Below are 15,984 nucleotides of genomic sequence, written 5' to 3'. Positions count from 1 at the left end.
CTGCCTCCCCCCAAAAAAGTTTTAAAATGTGTCTAGTCATGTTGCTTAAATTTGTTACCATAAAACAGCTTACTAAGCCACATAACAGTTTCCAGCCATACTACAGCACTATAACAGCTCTTCTCAGCTACCATCATAAACAGCAATAGGAAAGCAGGGAACTTAGTGGCATCACTTTTCCTTGATTTGTCAAAAACATTAGACACTGTGTCTCACCAAAAACTACTCTACAAACTCTCCTCCATACGGCTTCAGTACTTATCCCTCACCTGTACAACATCCTCCTCAGCTATAGACTTCAAGCTGTAAAATGACATCCCTCTATTTCTCTCTCAGAGCACATGGGGGTGCCTCAGAGATCTATCCTTGGTCCTTTGCTATTCAATGTTTTTATAAATAACCTACATAGCACAAGTAAATATGCTACCATTATTCTGTATGCTGATGATTCCATACTTATTTGCACTGCCAAAAACCTTCAGCAGTTTCAAACCCAAATACAGGATTCCTTCAATTCCATTGAAACAGGATGCTATAACTCACATTTACTGTTAAACCTTCAGTAGACCAAACTTATTCGGTTCACGCCCAAACAATACTCTAACAATAAATCAATCTTCACCATTATTACTGCTTCTGAGAAAAAAAAAATATTGAAATTGCAATGTGTGCCAAGCTCTCAGGTCTCATCAGAGATGATACCATGAAATTTGACCACCACATAAAGTAAGCTATAAGCAAAACACACATAATACTTGGCACCTTATATCAAGACAGCACTTACCTGACTGACCAGGCTAGACAATACCATTGCCTCTACTCTACTGTTACTCACACTCCTTTATGCTGCTCCCATGTTTGGCAAACTGCAAGTTTCCCACATAACCATGACAGAAAAATGCTACAACAACATAGCTAAATTTATAGCTGATATGACTTACAGATTTCTTCACTGCTTAATACTAAGACAGATAAATTGGTTAGAATTGCATCACTGTCTGGTATTCTCATAAGTAAAAATCGTTCACAGTCTAATTTTCCAACCTGAAAAAATGCCAAACACTAAAAAACTATTATCCAGCCTTCTTCCCTATCTAGGACTCTTCATTCCCCTGACAAATTTTTACTGCACCCAATTAAATCAAACAAAGCTACAAATGACTCACTGGATTCCTGTCATGTCTCTAAGGTTTGGAATTCCATTCTCCTGTCAGTCAGACAAATGAGGAAACCTTCAAACTACTATTAAAGCAGCACCTAAAGGTCTCATGGCTTTGCTCATTCAACTTACCTTGTTAATTTCCCTAAACTATCCTATATACTCTATCCCATCCTGCATTAAATTGACTACCACACATAACATACATACATACATACTTTCCTCAACTTTACATTGTTATGAATGTTTACTTTCCCACTGTCCTACTATTATAAAATACTATGTGTCTAAACTTTGTTTGTCTAAACAGTCATTCTCACCTACCTTTGAATGACTTTTCACATCATTATACTGCTTGTATCATGATTGTGCTATATTTGTTTGTTGACTGTTCATGTATTATGAATTTTGTCGATGTTTTTTTCTCATTATTGTTTGCACAGCTGATTCATCACAGTACATATGTATGTTACTTTCTCACTGTATCCTATGGAGCTTTTCTCTCTCTGAGCTTCAGCTGAAAATGAATTTTTCACAGAGTCAAATTTTCCTGTTCAAGAAAAACAATAAATAAATTAATAAATAATTCAACTAAGTTATACAAGCAGTCAGCAAATAATGTAGTTTACACAGACAGCAGTATAGGAGAACTTGACTGTGCAGTGAAGAAAACTGAGTTTTAAGTGAAAAAATAGATTTATAACAAAGCTAGAGTTCATTTCATTACTATTCATACTGAAAATTTATAGTTGCAAAACTAGGATGCATGTTTCCAATGCAAAAGCTGACCGACAGGGCCAGCCTTACTCATAGACAAACTAGGGAACCACCTAGTCACCGAGTTGTAGGGGTGTTATTTCCTTATTTATTTTTAGAGCAAATATTTCTTTGTTTTAAAAACTAAATAAGTAAAGTGCCAGTATTAAAAGAAAATTGTAGGAAGACAGTGCTCCTATTAATGTGACATGATGTTTAAATGTTGCTAGGTCATGGCAGCAGTGACATGACCTCGCAATGTTCAAATGATTTATAGAAGTGAAGGTGCAAAGGCATCTGAAAAGCGTTTTCTTTTTTATAATACATATTTAAGACATTAACTGACCCTGTTGTCACTTGTTCACTTAAGAAAAAAAGGTCTTGCACTGTCTCTAGGAGTAACAAATTGGAAACATTCTTGCAGTTATGTTTTTTATTTTCCTCACAATCAGCATCTGTAATATACAGATTGCTATCTTTTGGAGGAGAGTAAGCATGATGTTTATATATGTCAACAGGAGTTATGTTATGTTCTATTGTTTCTTTAGTTTTGTCTAGTTCTGACATCAGAAAGGTACACAGGAGATGATTGTCTTTTGGGAGGGGAGGGGGTGAAGAGACATGGTATATGTGAATATGACAGCAGCAGCTTGAATATGACTGGGCATTTGTGCTTTAATTTTTAATCCCAGTGTAGCCCCAAGTGGGATATACCCAAAATGACAACCTATTTTGAGATGGAGGTATGAGCCAGGTACTCCCAGATATGATATATGTATCATCACAAGCATTTGTCTTCTCAAGTTTATTGTGAACTGGTGTTTGGTCAACTTTGAGCATTAAAACTGAGATTCAAATTATTTCTCCTTGAAATAAAAATTAGGATTTCATTTCTTTTCCATGCTCATGATTTTTCTTCAGGCCATCACTGGATAAAAAGGTTGGGAAAAAGTTCTAAAATGCACCTCAGAATGTCTATAAAATCATGACTTCTAGGATCATAGTATCTCCCATGCCTCCAGCTTACTTTAGTTAATACAGGGTTGTCTTGATCAGTTATGATCTGCAGAAAGAATGCAGGAAAAAAGCAAAGTTGAAGAGGAAGGCTGAATTTCTTTCCTTAATCATGATTTTCAATCAAGATATTATTGGATGAAAAGGTTGCTTAAAATACTATAAAATCCATCTCAGTGCATCTAAAAACTTCCTGGCTTCTGGAGGCCGCATTTTAATATACTGTATTTAGATCCACTGCAGATATTACAATGCATTCTTAACAGAATGTGGTGAAAGGAAGCAGGAAAAAGTAAAGTTGAAGACTAAAACTAAATTTTTTCCTTGGTCATGGTTTTGTTCAGGCAGACACTGGATGAAAAAAAAAATACTTCAAAAAACTCTAAAAAGCAGCTCAAAGCATTTAGAACCCCCATGCTTCTGGGGCCTAGCAGCTCCCAGACATCCGGCTTAATGCAGTTATTTCCACTGCAGTTATTACACTGTACTCTTGCTCAGTTAAGATACACTGAAAGGATGCAAAAAAACAAAACAAAATAAAGTTGAAGAGAAGACCAGATTTCTTTTTCTGATTGTGGTTTTTGTTCGGGCAGTTTCTGGATGAAAAAGGCTGTTTAAAAAGCTCTAAAATCCTCTTCAGGGCATCTAGAATGCTCATGATTTGATACAGTTGTTTCCTTTATAGTTATCAGGATAAGCCTTGCTTAGACAGCAGAACATGTTGAATGAATAACCAGGATGGGTTGGTCCACTGGAGGCATGGAACCTGTTCATGTAAGGGGTAAGTTCACCTAAGGCTGGCCCTAATATCCTGCAGGATATTACCAGATATCCACTATGATCATGGCAAATTCTTTAAAAATAGGTAGCTCTTCTAAAAGTATACTCTCTGTTATATTTGACACTGGTCTCTAATGTTGGTATTATTCTACAGGCCTCCTAAGTACCATAGCAAAAAAAGTGAAATGACCGTAATGATCTAGAAGATATGCCTTGAAATTATAATTATATTAACATATTAGGACTATGCCAGTTCCTTCATTAAATCAGAACAGTTAGCTTCCATAGGTTACTCTTCACCACAGAAGAAACAGAAAATGTCAGGGAAGACATAGTATACCGTTGACATGGACAATTATGTCAGCTGCCTGAGGGTGGGTTTAGGGACATATAAATACACCCTTATTGCTGGGATATTGGTGAGGGCATAAACCATCCAGAGGCTGGCTGCCTGAGGTCTCTGAAGCTGCTCTCATTCTCACTGGGAATACCCAGGATGGGAGAACAAATGGGCAGGATTTATGGAGGAGACATGATAGTTGAGAGCACAGTGGCAAAAAGGACATAAGAAAAAGGTATATACATTGATTTTTTTACTAAACTTTTTTGCTGTGAAATTGTCATTTTTCTCTTGTTGTTTAACTTTATAGAGAGCAATGGATTTGAAGGTCTTTATTAAATCTGTCCTAAACTATTTTTATAGATACACCAAAATAAAGGAGTCAGAAGGTGAAGCAAAAAACAGCTTTAATCCATCAGTTCTGTCCTGGTACCTCGGCAGTTCGCCTTCAATGGGACACAATTACACAACTGAGCATTCTCTTTTTATATATTCATAAATAGAACAATTAATCAATTAATTAACTCATCAAACATTTTTTAACCATTTTTAACCCTGTCAACCCTGGTATGTGAGGATTCAATAGTTGGTCACCTTTTTCCTAAGCATATTACTTTCTCCTATAAAAGGTACCCTAATTTAAGGGAAATATTAAATAGAAAATTGGAATTTTTGGTTGACAGTAATGTTGGGATGTATAGTTGTGGTCGTTGTTCTGTTTGTGATAAAATCAATAATTTGCATGGAGCTAAAATTAATGGAAAGAAGTATTTAGCTTTTGAGAGATTTGATTGTATGTCTTCTGGTGTAGTGTATATTTTAGGATGTGACTGTTCCCCAACCATGTGGTATATAGGTCAGACCACTAGGAAGGTTAAGATTCGTATTTTAGAACATTTGAGTGACATTAGGAGAGGTAATATGGAGAGTCCAGTAGCCACTCATTTTTGTAATGCACATAGTGGTAATATTGGAAGTTTTAGATTTAGTGTACTTGCTAGACCTCATTTTTGCACAGGTAATTTTAAAGCAGCCTTGAATAAGCTTGAACAAAGGATGATTATAGGGTATCACACATTATTTCCTGTTGGAACGAATTTAGAATATGGATGAAATTTATTAAATTTAGCTATATTTGCACTTATGGTATATTTATTGTGTATTTTCTAATTGTGCATTATTAATATGTATTAATATATAATATATGTATATGTTATTTGAAATTTAGTATAACTTGAATCTGTCTAAGTTTGTATAATATCAGAAATTGCATTTTTATGTTTACTTAAGTTATTGTCACTAGGTTGACACTGTATAAGACTGTGTGATAAGTTGTAATACTTGAATTTGTTTAAGTTAGTATATTAGAAGTTGTATTTTCAATGTTTATTAGAGTTTGTCTTGTCACAGGTTTGACAGGGTTAAAAATGGTTAAAAAATGTTTGATGAGTTAATTAATTGATTAATTGTTCTATTTATGAATATATAAAAAGAGAATGCTCAGTTGTGTAATTGTGATCCATTGAAGGCGAACTGCCGAGGTACCAGGACAGAACTGATGGATTAAAGCTGTTTTTTGCTTCACCTTCTGACTCCTTTATTTTGGTGTATCTGTGACTTTAAATCATAATCACCATGGGTTAAAATTTGTAGCATACATGTCACCATTTGAAATTTCTTTTTTGGATGTGGAATTTTATATTGGTACTGATGGTTTGGTTCAATTCAAACCTTTTAGGAAACCCACATCGGTTAACAATTTCTTGCATGCTAGTAAAATGCATCCTCCACATCTAATCAAGGCTTTACCAGAAGGAGAGATGAAAAGGGTTATGAGAAACACCTCAGACCATTTACTTTGGGAAAATGTTTGTGATGCAACCATGGATAGATTGGTAGCTCGAGGTTATGACCACAACCAGCTTTCAGACATAAAAAGGAAATTGTGTAGGATTCAGACACCAAGGAGAAATAGATATGGGCATAGTCATAATTTTGATACTAAATCTGAATCAGATAAGATATTTTTTTGTGTCTAGATATTCGATTTTTTCTAATACAATGGAGGAAATAATAAGAGGGTTGTGGCATGTGGTATGTGAGGATTCAATAGTTGGTCACCTTTTTCCTAAGCATATTACTTTCTCCTATAAAAGGTACCCTAATGTAAGGGAAATATTAAATAGAAAATTGGAATTTTTGGTTGACAGTAATGTTGGGATGTATAGTTGTGGTCGTTGTTCTGTTTGTGATAAAATCAATAATTTGCATGGAGCTAAATTAATGGAAAGAAGTATTTAGCTTTTGAGAGATTTGATTGTATGTCTTCTGGTGTAGTGTATATTTTAGGATGTGACTGTTCCCCACCCATGTGGTATATAGGTCAGACCACTAGGAAGGTTAAGATTCGTATTCTAGAACATTTGAGTGACATTAGGAGAGGTAATATGGAGAGTCCAGTAGCCACTCATTTTTGTAATACACATAGTGGTAATATTGGAAGTTTTAGATTTAGTGTACTTGCTAGACCTCATTTTTGCACAGGTAATTTTAAAGCAGCCTTGAATAAGCTTGAACAAAGGATGATTATAGGGTATCACACATTATTTCCTGTTGGAATGAATTTAGAATATGGATGAAATTTATTAAATTTAGCTATATTTGCACTTATGGTATATTTATTGTGTATTTTCTAATTGTGCATTATTAATATGTATTAATATATAATATATGTATATGTTATTTGAAATTTAGTATAACTTGAATCTGTCTAAGTTTGTATAATATCAGAAATTGCATTTTTATGTTTACTTAAGTTACTGTCACTAGGTTGACAGGGTATAAGAATGTGTGATGAGTTGTAATACTTGAATTTGTTTAAATTAGTATATTAGAAGTTGTATTTTCAATGTTTATTAGAGTTTGTCTTGTCACAGGGTTGACAGGGTTAAAAATGGTTAAAAAATGTTTGATGAGTTAATTAATTGATTAATTGTTCTATTTATGAATATCTAAAAAGAGAATGCTCAGTTGTGTAATTGTGTCCCATTGAAGGCGAACTGCCGAGGTACCAGGACAAAACTGATGGATTAAAGCTGTTTTTTGCTAAACTATTTTTATACAGAAGCCTGATTTTATCCCAGTATGAATAAGAGTTACTACAACATTGCTGTTATAAACTCCAGCATTAAAATTATGGCTATGATCCTTGCAAATCAATTAAAATATATCATCTTCAAGTATTTCTCCCTTTCATTCAAGATTTGTGTCACTGTGTCAAACTCAGAAAGGTACTGTCAGCACAGAGGTGGTTCTTAATCTCTTTCCTAAGTCTAATGAATCCAGTGTAATCCTAACTCTAGATGCTTTTGAAATAATCTTTTTTTTTTCCTGGATGCTGTCTATTTTGAAGTGCAGTTGAGTAAGTGTCATCTCAAGGTAAACTTATAGTTATCTTAAATGGTGTTCTGTTTTCAGGTCAAAAGCTTAGTTACTAATAAATGACATCTATAACTGTAATCATTGCATTAATTCATTGCATTGCTAGTGTTTCTCTTTCAAAATTACCTTTGGGCTTACCAAGCATGAAGTCTTTTTCTAAAACCTTTTCTCTTTGTATGATGTACTCTACTTATGAGAGTTTAGCATTTTTCATTTTAGTTTTAAAGAAAAACATAGGTTTGTTCTCCTCCAATGTTCATAGATCTGTGCTTTTTTAAGGTGGTCAGCAGTATAGATAGCATTCATCACCAGCATCATAATTCAGAGACACCAATTTCCTTCATGCCCTGTTTTTTTTTACTGCAATTTTTTTACACCATATGAGACAGATCTTTCTATTCAAATTTGCATCTCTGCATTTGAAGATCATATTGATACTCACGATAGCTGTTCTTCCAAAATTGATTCACAAGTGGTTTTCTTGAGTGGCTGCCATTTTATCGTTGATTATTAGTTTGAGAGAGTTGAAATTGAAACTGTACTTAATTTTGGGGATAGTACTGGGAAGGCAAATGTTAATAAAAATACTACAGAATTATACATTTCAACCTCTTAGAGCAAAAAATTTGGACAGAACCATAAAAATGGGGGAAGAAAGGCCCAAGAATAGGGACAATTTTTAAGTATTACTCTTATAAACTTAGAAAGTTGATGGAATAATAGGCTTTCCATTAGCATGAATTTTCTGAAGGGCATGACGTCTGAAAGTCAAATGCCTGTTATTATTTTTTGATTTCCATCCTCAATGATTTGACAATCATTTGGCAGAAAACCAAAAATATATGAGGAATAGATCAAAAATATAAAGCAAACATCTGGACATTCTGTGAAAATCTGGACAGCTGAGAGGTATGTAACAGAATATAGTAATTTTTCAGAAGTTTTGATTCAGCATTTGAGCAATTGGATGTTTATTGCTGATAATGCTATATTAGGTAACGTATTCAGCTCAGGTTTTTCAGTGTTATATAAGATGGGTAGAAACATTATATATTTTTTCATTCACAGTCTTTATGCTAGGAGAATTCACATGGCTCTCAGGAAATCTTATCAGTCCCAGGGAACTTTGGCTTGTGGTTGGTGTTGCAATTATTCTATAGTTAGACAATGTAGTGCAATAAATGGTAGGTAGTATGATGATAAAGGAACATTTAATTATCATTTGTTAGGAGTTATTTATGCTTTTTGATGTCCCTGCGGTCTTGCATATATAAGGTAGACAAGCAGAATGTTCAAGACTGGACTTAAGGAAAATATTAGGGACACTGAAAATAGCAGTGAGACAGCCCTGTGGCTAAACATTTTTTCTTAAGCATCATAGTCATAGTAGTTTATTACAGGCTACTGTTTTAGATAATTTGATAGTCAATTAAATAAGTGATTATGTTATAAAAGATTATCTTTTTATATCAAGAGACGTTGTTTATATTGAAATGTGTTACTTTGCAGCCATGTTGTTTAAATAAAGAATGTAGCTGGGAAAGTGTGTTATATGTAAGTTTTACTTTAAATGTTTTAGTTGATTATTTTTCCTGAATTGTTATTGGATAGTTGTATTTGTTTTATCTGTACTTATGGCTTTGTAATTTTTGTTTAAGTTATTCTCCTTTGAAGGCACTAGGCAAGGCACTAGGGTGTATGCATATTTTACTATAAATTAGTGCTTGAACTATAGTCATTTTATTCATTATTTTCCATATTATTGTGAAATCAACCAAAACATCTATGGGTGTTTAATACACCAAACTGGATATCTATCTTTCTATATATAAATATATATATACATATATATATATATATATATATATATATATATATATATATATACGGATTCACTTCATAACACGGAAATACCAAAACACCGAAAATGAGAAAACTTCATAATATGGAAGCCCAAAATACTGAAAACTCAAAATACTGAATGTCAGAATACTGAAAACAGATAACATACATATACTGACTGTAAACAACACAAAACCTAATGACATTCCTTCAAATATAAGCACTTAGTGTAGTGAAGTGTAATCTTGTAGTTGATATATTTAAGTAGCAGGGGGTGTGGGGGTGCAGGGGGGCTTGTCACCTTCTTATATTTGGTGGAAAGTCATATGATTTATCTTGTTTAAACTCAGTATATGTATGCTGTGTGTTTTCATTATTCTGAGTTTCCGTATTGTGAGTTTTCAAGATTTTGAACTTTCAGGATGTTGGTTTCAGTATTCTGAGTTTCAGTATTGTGATATTTCAGTGTTATGAAGTGAATCCATATATATATATATATATATATATATATATATATATATATATATATATTTTTTTTTTTAAGTAGTGGATTCTAAAATTACAAAGATTAGCTTATTATTGTAAGATAGACTCCTGTTGGACCCTCATTTGGGTGCAAGTTTATTCTCTGAAGTGTTCCAATAAGGCTATATGCTCCAGTGCTCTAATCCACAGAAGTCTTTCAATGTTACAAAAAGTGTATATTCCAAATGTTATTTGTCACTGTTGCTGTTTTTTTAACAATAGTTTCCATTACAATTAAATGCATATCTTAGTATGTTTCAGAAAGGATCATCCCATTATCAATAATCCCAACTTCACGTTAAGCAATGGCACTGATACTTCTAAATTTATTAAGCTTTTTGATTGTATTTGTTTTATATTATTAATGTTTTTTGTTAACCAGCTTTGTCCTACTAGACCTATGATCTTATTTAGGAAATTCCCCTTCTCTTTTCAGTAAGTGACATGGGACCTTTTACATCCACTTGAGCTTCTAGCAACTCAGGTAGATGAATGCTTAGTGCTTAGTTTAAAATAACATCCAAGGGATAGCACCCTCAGTAGTGCATCACCCCTTTATGTTCCTCTGTAGTATCAGTGCTGGAAAATAAATCCAAGTACCAGGAATGGGAGTAGAAATGTTTCTATCCCAAAAAAGATCTTTTGATACCCTCTGCCACTGAATGAGATATCACATTCTGAGACATCATCGGGCACAGCACCACAGTTGGTTTGACATTCTGCATACAAGCATTCAAGTCTTTTGGTTGTTTTGGTAATTGAGCATTTTTTTAAAGTAAAACAGAACAAAAGTTGGTTTTCTATCCAGCATGATGTATTTAGGGTTCTAGATGGTTATTTTGATAGCTTCCATGGACATGGAATCCATTGTTCGCTGTAAAGGTACTGTATTCAAGTGTTATGATCATATATTACAAGATTCAAGTTATTTCCACTATATGAATTTTGCTGATACAGCTTTCATTATGTACACCTGGTAATCTTTGTTGTGCACACTATTCTACTTAGATGGCACATTAGTTTACTTAGTAATTAGTATTAAATTAATGTAAGGAAATCAAGGTTTGATGCTGATATAATACATCTTTCCTGCATTCAATCTGGTCTGTTTTTAATAAAATGGTTTGCTATTCTTCTTCACATATATAGTTATCCTTATTGTTTCTAAATTTCAACTTTAAGTGGTCACTAGTAAATAAAACCTTTTTTGCAATTCCCGTTTGAGGGAGAGAATATAAGTAACAGAGTGCAAACCATCTCAGCCTAAAATAGTTTTGCTATATATATATATATATATATATATATATATATATATATATATATATATATATATATATATTCCTGAAAAATGTGCAGTCTGCCTTTCAAAAAGTGCATGAAGATGACATTCAACGATTTGCTAATGAAAACCCTAGAGGATAAGAGAATAACTGTTCAAGGCTTGAAAGAGTAGGTCTGTGTCTTAGTTCAAGAAAAATGCCAAGACTGTCATATGGCAAGCAGATTGGGAAATTTATAGTAGTAACAGATGCAATGCTTTATTTAAATTAGATGAATGTGATGCTCTCTGCTTTTAATACATATTGTTAGTGCATTCTTGATACTATGCATAGTAGCAAGAAGAACTAGTATCTAATGGATGCATTTCCTCAAATATTTGCAAAAAGTTTTCATATGGACAAAACGTGTGTGGAATTTTATAAGTTTTGCCTAAGACTGAAAGAATGTGCTGGCTCCATCAATGACACATAATCAGCCTGAAAGGGATACTGTAGTGAACCATTAGCTAAATGGAATGATAGACAAATGAAGTCCATCTTATTGAAGACCTGTACTACTTTAAGTGGCAGCAAGTGGCTGTTAAATGGACACAGAAATGTTGCTATTGACAGTCACATCTGCTTTTGTGACTCTGGATGACTACTTTACTTTATTTATACTAGCAAATGCCTTAAATGGGGCATTGAGGAGCTGAGGTGGATGTTGTCTGATTTTCTATCAAGGTCACCAAAAAATCTATAACATCTGTATAATGTATGGTCTAATACTTGAGAATGATGCCTGCTATTTTGCTGGTGCATTCTAGAAAAATGTGGCATTGCTATGGGGGCAGCTGTAGCCTCATGTACGTCTTTGCATTCATGATTTTGGAAGCTACAGTATGTTTTTTTTATGAAAAAAAGTCAAGGAGTATTAACAAATGATATATGCAGACTGTTTTGTGTGTAGAGGTACATGGACATAGATGGAAGAATGTTTTGCTTGTTTGCATAGTAGTGATAGGAACATCCAATGGTGACTGTTTACTTTAGGGTACACCGCAGTACTTTGTGCAGGTGTGGGTGGTACCAACTTGATTGACAGCCCAATGGGGTTGTCAGTTAAGTGTTTGGCCCATTTTTTTAATTCTGTATTTTTTTGAACATTAAAAAGTTTTCAAAGGTTGAAGAATATAAATTGAAACTCTAATGGGCATTACTGACTTAATTTCAGTGAAAGACTTCCACCCCCTGCATCCCCTGCTTTAGACAGTTTTATGTGCCTTACAGTCCTTTGGGGGGGTGCAGGGAGCATAGCTATCAATGGATGTTAAGCTGTTTTTTTATCACATCTTCTTTACAACTTGATTTACAAGAACATTTATTTCTTGATAAACAATTCTGGTATTATAAGGCCAGATGTCACACCATGAGTGGAGTTTGCTACTGCCCATCATGGTGTGTCTTAATATAAACAATCTCTCATCCAGTTATGCACAAATTATAGTTTGAATTAAGTCAGTTTTTTAGACATCGAATTGTAAAAGGTTGATTTGCATATTATATTTAGATATAGGGAGCAGGCTGAATGAGCCACATATGTACATTTTCAAAGTGATGATCCTAGATTTATGGCAGTAATATACTTGTTAGAGCTTCTAGAAAAACAACTCTTGGTAATGATTTTGATGAAACATTAGGCTATGCAGGTATATTATTTTCATTGTTCATTTATCCTAATAACGTATCCGGGATACAGTATTATAAATCAAATCAGAATAATATTATCATGGAAAGTGCAAGCCTTAGTTGACCTAACCGGAACAGTTTAGCAGGATTCAGGTGTTGACCATTTTGGTTCAGGTCATGATTGAAAATGTCCTTGGACCAGTTCATTTATACAGTTCACAAAAGGTAAATAAAAATATATACAATTACATGATTTTGTACCTTTCAGCATGTCATGAAATATACCACTAAATCATAAAATATCAGCAGGGTTATTTCAAAACATCTAACACCATAAAGAAGAACAGGATATTGCAGAATGTCTTGGCCCATAGCCAAAATTTCTATACATAAAACAGCATAACCTCTTATGTAGTTCCACAGAGTCAAGTCAAATTTATGCTTCCAAAATGCAAAACTTTAAATCCAGATCATTTGAACAGTTGAGTTTATTGACTAAATCACAAAAAATAAAAAGACTGTTAAGCACTTTCATCCCTCAACAACAAGCAAGGGGACTTCATCAGAACAGCCATTACACTTCAGAACCTTCCTTTTATACTGAATCAATTAATTGGTTGTTACACCCATAACAACATTTAAAGTGACCAGTACTTTTTACAAGAAACATCACACATAAATTTGAATGCAATGTAAAAAAATCACTTAAAAAGTATGTTACTATAAAATGTTACTAAAAATGTTACTAAAAACCTAATAAAAGAAGCATATGCTGTTAAGATATAAAAATAAAATGTTAACACAATGTTGAAATGTGTAATATATTAATAAAATATGTTATAAAATATAAAATAACATTTTATTAATATATTATTTGTTGTTGAGGGACAAAAGCACTTAACAGTCTTTTTATTTTTTGTGATTTAGTCAATAAACTCAGCTGTTCAAATGATCTGGATTTAAAGTTTTGCATTTTGGAAGAATGAATTCAACTTGACTCTGTGGAGCTACACAAGAGGTTTTGCAGTTTTATGAGTATTTCCGTTTATCTCTTTATTTGCTGGTAAAATTTCTATACAGGTAGAAAAATATTCATAATGTTGTAGCCTCCATTGACACGGGTACATGAAGTAAACTTGAGGTGAGAGCATTAGCCACCAGGGGATGCATGACACTGATGTAGGTTTGAATCCTACAACTTCCAAACAAAATACCATTGAGTATGAAATGAACTGGAACTATGATCTTTGAATCCTTCCCACTTTCCAAATGATATCTGCAGACCACCAGAGGAATGTTCTGTATTTTCAAGTCACATCACTGGTGTTTAACAGGTTAAAGTAAAAAAGAAAAGGGCACATAAATCTAATTTAGTAACCAGTTCACTAAAGGCAACATGTCCACAACAGCATAAAGGAAATATGCTCCCAATATACACACCTACACTACGACTACACAATCATCACTTACAGAGATGAGTCTTTAGCTTAGCACCGGGTCCCTTTTCTCACCACTCTTTCTGTAAATCAACACTTCTTTACAGATAAATTATTTTCACACACACACACACACACACACACACACACACACACACACACACACACACACACACACACACACACACACACACACACACACACACACACACACACACAATTCCTAGAGAAGGCTGACAATTCAATTTTCACTGAAGATTTATTTTGTGACAACCTTTCCCCAGAACCTGGGAATTTAACCCAGCTAATTCAGCAGTTATCACAGGGGATCTCCCAACTGAACCAGGGCTTGAAGGAGTTGAGTTCCCCTTATCATTTCAAGAGCAGGGAGAGAGTGGCAGCTGTTGGTAATGTAACTGATCCAGTAAGACCTGTGGTTAACAATACTGAGGATTGTAGTGATGATTTCTCTTCTTCAACTAAAGTGGTTTCATGGCTAGAAAGGACTGAACTTCCTTTGGTGAACAATTATGTATGTTCAGAAGATGGGCATTATTTAAAACTGAAAGAGCAGTTATCACACTTCTACAAAAATTTATTCAAGTTTAAATGTTTACAATTGGATAATTATTTTTTGTGGACAGCTTAAAGAGATAACATGTTCCCAAGGGGTTACAGATTTGGAAGTTTCCTCAAGACTTGAGCCTGGCTCAGTGTTTCACCATGAACTACTTGCGTTTTTTGATGGAGCGGGCTTGGAGCTCACCCAGCTATTAGTGAAAGAGAATGAAAGACGTGTGGCAAGGTACAAGGAAGACAGTTCAAAACTGGTGGAATCTATTACAAATGACTTGGAGTTTTTTTACGTACAAGGTGGAGTTTAACAAACTTTTTTTGTCCATTGATAAAAAGTTGGTGTCTATCAAACAGAGGAAGGACAAACACTTCTAAGTGATGACAATGATTATCAGAGAAAATGTGTATATCTGACCACACCCAGTTCCCTTTCTATATTTAAAGAGCAAGGTGGCATTAGTAACGGCAATTAGGAAAATCAAGTAGATGATGAAATCCCTTTAGACGCAACAATGGTGAAAAGATCACAGAGAATAGCCAACAGGTGGGGTCAACAACAACAACCAATGAAACAAACTGTAACAAAGAAACCGAACAAAAGGAAGGTTACGATGAGGCAACAAGTTTAGACCAGAGTTCTGATTTTGTTAGTGTTTTTGGATCTCCCAACCACTTGTACACTCAGACTCACCTTGTATAATAATTTCAATATTTACAATTACACTGGATTAAACATTGGTCCACAGCATCATAGTTTATTTTTAAAGGGTTTCAATTTTATTCCACTCTATGGTCAGAGTGGAAGACGTTATTCTAGACTTAAAAAATGTTTACCTGGAAATTGAATCTTCAAGTCATAAATGGTAATAGCAACAATGACAACATCGGGAACATGCTTCATAGAAGAAGTACTTTGAATTGTGTCCTGCCATCAGTATATTTAAGAGACAATGTGAAAAGGAGATACATAATATCTTAGCTGGCAAATCTAAGAGATGCTACAATCTAACAATATTGGAAAAACAGTTGTTGAATGAAATTAGGGCTAATAAGGAAATAAGATACATGAAACTGGATAAGGGTGGTGATCGTGTCATCATGAATAGTGTGGACTATTTGGGACAAATACATTTTGTTGTATGATTACCAGGTTTATGATATAGTTTC

The sequence above is a fragment of the Protopterus annectens genome, chromosome 2.part2 (genome assembly GCF_019279795.1).
Source record: "Protopterus annectens isolate FY-2018-M chromosome 2.part2, PAN1.0, whole genome shotgun sequence".
Lineage (NCBI taxonomy): Eukaryota > Metazoa > Chordata > Ceratodontiformes > Protopteridae > Protopterus > Protopterus annectens.
Note: the sequence above shows the minus strand (reverse complement) of the source record.